Raw genomic sequence first — 6723 nt, forward strand, 5'->3', positions numbered from 1 at the left:
AGCTTTTATCTTGATGAGGTCCCAATAGTTCATTTTTGCCCTTGCTTCCCTTGCCTTTGGTGATGTTTCTAGGAAAAAAGTTGCTGCAGCTGAGGTCAAAGAGATTGCTGCCTCTGTTATCCTTTAGGATTTTGATGGACTCCTGTCTCACATTTAAGTCCTTCAACCATTTTGAGTCTATTTTTGTGTGTGGTGTAAGGAAATGGTCTAGTTTTATTCTTCTGCATGTGGCTGTCCAATTTTCCCAACACCATTTGTTGAAGAGACTGTCTTTTTTCCATTGGACATTCTTTCCTGCTTTGTCAAAGATTAGTTGACCATAGAGTTGAGAGTCCATTTCTGGGCACAAAAATGTTTTTTAACTTTTTTTTAAAGTTGTCTCCACATCCAACATGGTGCCTAAACTTATGAACCTGAACAGAATCACACACTCTACTGTCTGAGTCAGCTATGCACCCCCAAGGAGGTTATTTTGATAGAGATGATTTGAAATATTTTAGTTATCCTTATGGTCTAAATATACACCAGTGTGTTTCTGTTCAATGCAATCAGGTAATCAGCTCCTCTGGGTAATTTTCTTTCACGGGTTCATAGAAATTCTCATTAAGTCCCAGTCCTTTTCCATGGCATCATTTTTGCATTTTCTCCTATTTTAAAATTGCTAGTGTATAAGGAATCATCATCTTTAATTTGTCTTACAAAATAAGATGCTGGGTATTGATCTCTGTATACTTTTAATCATATTTTCTTTGTTTCATATTGGAACATAAGGACATTGTGTACATGTGGTTACTTTGTCACTTTTGGATGACTGTCAGATTTATTGTTTGAATATCATGTCTTATTGTATGGACACAAAAATCCAGAAGGGTTTTAAATCAATCAGGGACTCCTTCCTTTTGGGGAGGAAGAGCTGAATTTGTTCCTGGTACTAACAGAACATGGAACAGAAGCAACAGGCTCATTGTAAAGTTCAGGGTTTACTTCCTGCAAGAAATGCCTGAGATCCAGAAAATTCTCAGGAGACCTCTCCACTGTGATTTCAAGAGACAAGTATGCAGTCAACTAGGCTACAAACCCATGCTCAGATGTCCAGCCTATTGATTTATGAAACAGTCAACTGGTTACCATTGGGTATTGTATAAAATAATAGACATTTTAATTTAAATTCTACCCAAAATTATAGTACATGCAAATTTAAAACACACAGGAATGACTGATTGTCAAAACCAAAATTATCATCTCTAACAATGACCCTTTTCCTTCTGCCCCAATCGCTGAGGTCACCAGGTACTTAACTGGCCCAACCTTAGGCCAGGATGTCATCTCCCTTGTGTTCTAAGAAATACCTGTTCTAGATATGTGAATAGTGGCATTTAAATGGTTTCTTTAGAATGTCCACACTGCATAGAATTCTTAGCCTGTTTCCTGAGGGGACATTTCTCTTCTGGCAGGGACCAGTCAGCCTTGATTGGGATTTCCCCCTTTAAACCATCTTGTTTAGAAAGCACACAAGGTCAGACATCTCTCTCTGGATGGAGAGGAATTTACCTCAGGAAAGTGCACAACTCTAAGGTAAGTTAGTCTCTGTGCAGAGAAGATTAAGACAAGAATGTCCTCTGTCCCATGTAATAGACAGAGAAATGCACTCTGATGAGAGGTTTCTGGAGTTGAGCTCTTTAGAGTACCCTGACCCCAGTTGCCTTCTACCAGATCCACAAACACTGGAAAACTAAATCACAGTTTTCTTTAGGTTTTTCTCAATGCTGACTGAGCTCTCTACCCCTCATGCAATGTTTTTGGTATCAACATCGTGAAAAACCAATTCTTTTTCTGCCTGAGCCATTGTTCTCATCCAGACTTCCTTCAGTGGTTGGTTTTATTTGACTTCTAACACTACCTTGGCCCTGAGTCAAGAACTGTCCCCCTAACCACAAACCCTGTGACAAGACTGTGCAGGGGGACAAGCTACGTGGCCTGAGAGGCAGGTCTGAGCCACCATGTGGTAGGTGACCTATTCTATTCCTGAGGAAGATGGAGACAAAGACAAATGAACTCTAATGGATTGAAGGGGGATTTAGGGACTTGGTACTGACTGGGAGGGGAAGAAGGAAGGAGGAAAAGGAGCAGAGTAGGGATTCCAGCTCTCACTCACCTGCCTTCCCTGAGCGGAAAGGGCCTGGATTTGGGCAAGACCATGGCTGTCATTTACCCTGCCTGACCTGTATAAAGTCCCAACAGCTGATTCCTTTTGAGTCCTGCAAAGGAGGACCATGTGTGAGGGGTGATCCAAATCTATCGTGTCTCAATAAGTTCTTACTCAAAAGTCCAAGAAGCACCCCAAGGCCTCAGGCTCAGTGCTTTGTGAGGAAGGGGACCAAAAGAAGCACGAGAAACCACCTTACTGAGGAGGAGAAGAAGTCCAGCGACATGCGAACAACTTCATCTATCTTTTTGGTGCCTACAAAGGAAAGGGTGAATCTCTTCTAATTCCAGCCCTTCAGGGTCCTGTTCCTACCATCAAGCCACATAGCACAAAGGATAAGTTCTGGGATTATTTGTCAACCATGTGGGGATTCCCACAGGAGGAACTAAGGGACATTCCAAGTCTGGCTCCTTTTCCTGGGCACTAACATGAGCTCTGTCCTAGAAAATCCATGTCCACCTGTTTCAATCCTTCAGCTATGTTCTGCTGCCCTGGGATGCAAAAGTATCTAGAATGAAGGGTCAGATTGGAGTAGGTGAGGAGAGGCAAGTACATGAAGCACATTTGCATGGAAGTCCCTCCTTTTTCTGAAGCAAGGAGAGGGGATAAGGGAGGTCTTGGAGAGCCAGGACTAGGGTAGGTGTCTCAGAAGTCAGTGTTCCTTGGGTGTCTCCACCATGGCCTGGGCTCTGGTCCTCCTCACCTTCCTTACTCAGGGCACTGATGAGCCTCCATGAAAGGGACCACAGCGACATATGGGCTGATCCTTTGTCTTTTTTTCCTCAGTTTATTTAAGGCCCCAGGACTGAACTCAGCAGTATGTGTTCTTCTTTTTTAAGGTCCTGGGCTCAGTCTAACCTGACTCAGCCTCTCTCATTCTCTGGGAATCTGGGAAAGACGTCACTATCTCCTGTGTTGGAAGCAGCAGTGACATTTAATGGAATAATAATGAAATCTCCTGGTACCAACAGCACCCAGGCATGGCTTCAAAACTCCTGATTTACTATACTAATACTTGGCCCTCAGAGATCCCTGATCTCTATTCTGGCTCCAAGTCTGGAAACACAGCCTCCCTGACCATCTACATACTCCAGGCTAAAGATGAGGCTGATTACCACTGCTGCTTATATGCTGGTAATGGCACTTTCCACAGTGGTCCAACGTTATGGGAAGTGAGACCAAAACCTGTCCTGTGCTCACAGGTTCCCCCTTGCTCTGAAGATACTTCTCCAACCCTGTGCATAGAGGGCTTCATGCAGCATGGTCCTGAGAATTCAGTTCTCACTCATCTCCTCTCCTTGATCACCGTAACATCCTAAGGCAACGCTTCATCTGGTTTGGTACAATGATGGCTTCCTCTTTGCCTTTGTGCTCTGGTCCCAGAATGGAACTCTTCCCAACTTTTCAACTCAGCAACAAAAAAATGAGGAGACTCTGTCCCCATTAGCAAGAGCTCTTTCCAAAATGGCTCCTTTTCTTCTAGAATGAAGAGATAGCTTATGGATGTGTCCCCTTTTCCTCAGGAGCCAAAGCATCTGTTTTTCCTGGTGAGCAACCAATGTCTAGCTGGAGTTCTAGTTAAAATGTATTGTTAATTATATAAAAATAATTAATTGAAAAATTAACAAATATATATATGACTTGTTTGAACAACCAAATGAAGCTAGGCTTAGGCATCAGAAGACCTGGGAGCTGCCCAACTATAGTCATGTTGCCAGAAGTTTCCCCGTTTTAGCACTGGAAATGCCATGTCCTCCACATTCCCAGGTGGAGAATCAGGAAAGATGATCACTGTGATGGTTAAGTTTTTGTGTCAACCTGAGTGGGTCTAGACATGCTCAGATGAAACATTATTTCTGGGTGTCCCTGTGAGGTGTTCCTGGCTGAGATTAGAATTTGAATTGGTGGATTCAATACAGTAGATTGCTGTCCCTAAGGTTGTGTGCTTCACCCAATCCATGAGGGTCTGAGCGAGCAAAAGCCACAGATGGAGGAATTCACCTCTCTTCTCCCATCTCTGGTTGAACTGGGAATCTTATCTCACCTTCTTCTGCTGATGGGCTGGAATTCCTGAATCCCCTGGCTTCCCTGGTTCTCAGGCCTTTGGACCCTAAGTGAATTATGCCACTGACCTTCCTTGTTCCATAGGTGGCAGCTCATGAACTTCCCTGCCTCAATAATCATGTGAGCCAATCCTGATTAGATACAATTTCACATGTATAAAAGTACATTTTTAAATTTATATGTACCATTTTTTGTAAATTTATATATAATGTAGATTTCATATAATTTATATATTATAATTATGTACAAAATGTATTATATATACACATAAAATATATATTTCTATATAAATGAATATAAGTATATCATAATTTAAAAATGTCAGTAAATAAACACACACACACACATATACACACGCACAACACAAGTCATATTAGTTCTGTTTCTGGGGAGAGCCCTGACAAATATAGTCACCACTTGAGAGGTCAATCTTTCCATAATGTTCTCACCATCAATTATGTTCAAAAATCTTTTCACCACCTACCTACCTTCTTCCTTTCCCTAGTAACAAGGCAGAACCTTCATTTTTGAGTTATTGAATTATTGAGGCCAGAACAGTGTCATACATGGAACCCCTCAGCATCTTTGTCCCAGCACAGTGGGAAGGGCGTCTGTGCTACCAAACAGAATAGTGTCCTGAGTCATGGCCTCCTGTCCATGTAAGGCTGGTCAGAAGCTGCTCCTGCTGTAGGCTGTGTGTCTTCATGGAGACAAACAAGTTGGCAGACGGGCCATTGTTTGGTTGTGCACTAGGGCCTCTGGTGTAAGATGTGCTCCCTGACTGTCATGGCATCAGTGAGATCTTTACAAAGTATCCACATGTGCATAGGGAGGGCAGGGAGACCCACTGCTACTTCAACTGTGTGTCCTGTTAGATGGGACCACAATTTCCTTCTGAGAAATTAGTTTCTATTTTCATAATAGGGAGAATTACCAGGAAAATCATAGACTAGATGTTCAGTGAACAGGATCACTCCAATATGAGATTTGTGGAGCTGCCAAAGCCTTTCAGTCTTGTATGTTGTGTCTCAAATTGCAGGAACAGTCTCCTGTGTCTTCTCAGAGAGTTAAACTATACATATTTTAAAATCTTCTTTTTAAAGATGAGAAAATAGACACCTTTGATAGAACAACTTGAAATGTTTTAGAAGTTCTTAAGGCCAGTGTATTCATTCGTGCTTTTACTATTCTACATGGGAAGGAAATTGGCATGTGAATGAGTAACCATGTGTCCATTGATTTTCTGGGTCAGATGCCATACATGTTGTCTGGATATTTTCGCTCTCTTTCTCTCTGTCTCTTTTAACTTGCTATTATTTAAGGAATCTCTATATGTATTATATCCTAAAAGAAAAGAACCTAGGTATTACTCTTTTTATTTTAGAAATTTTACATGCTTTAGCTTTATTGTTCATTCATCATCTTATGAGCAAGTGTTAATTTTGCCTCCTTTTGTGGCAGTCAAGCTTATTATTTCTATGTCATGTGTAATTATGTGGGCACAATATTTCAGCAGAATTTTACATGAAATCCTTACTCATCTATTATGGGGGGCCCTGAGGATGCTCCTAGTACTCACAGAAGTGGAAACAGATGCAAGGCAACTCACCGTGAAGATCAGTGGTTGGTTATTTGCAGGAAGCATCTGGATATCTGGACTATTCACAAGAGGCCTCTCCCCAGTGATCTCAAGAGACAGAGATCCAAACTAATGGGCTTCAAATCTCATTTCAGATAGGTCACTGATTATGACAAGGTCATTATCTACTTAATATTATTATTATCCAAAAAATAGACATTATTACCTAAACAAAGGTCTAAATAGTTTAGTATTTGAATGTTTAAAGCATACAAACAATAATCTCATGACTTAAACTAATCTTTTTCCCAAAACACTTTTCCTTTTCCCCCATCCCAGAGACCACCACTCTGTTCATCCCATGCTCTGGGCCACAGACACATTGTTGAGAACCTTTTGAAATCACTTGTCATGTGGTATGAGCAGTGACATGTAGCGTGTCATCAGAGCATCTCCATTCCATAAATTTCCTGGAAAGATCTGTCAGTACTGATCAGTTTTTTTACAAATCCACCTCCTTCTAGAAAAACACACAAGCATCTCTCTGTGGATGAGGAGACTTTGCCCCAGGAAGGACGCAGCTGTAGGTCAGGTCACATATGTGCAGAAAGGGGCAGACAGAGAGCATCCTGTGTCCCCTGTGGCACACAGACTTGCCCTGGTGAGAAGTCCCTGGGGCTGGGCCCCTGGGGCCAATTTTGACTCCTATCCCCTTCTCCCAGAGCCTCAGACCCTGGAATCCTTTTCTTGATTTCAAGATGATATATTTCTCCATCCTTACTCACCTGTCTCTTCCTTGCATTATACTTGTTTTCTAATCATGTGGAGAATTCAATCATTTTCTCAATGTCTCTCTTTTGTCATCCTCATACCG

Source organism: Leptonychotes weddellii, chromosome 13, assembly GCF_054177405.1.
Source record: "Leptonychotes weddellii isolate Sample4059 chromosome 13, ASM5417740v2, whole genome shotgun sequence".
NCBI lineage: Eukaryota > Metazoa > Chordata > Mammalia > Carnivora > Phocidae > Leptonychotes > Leptonychotes weddellii.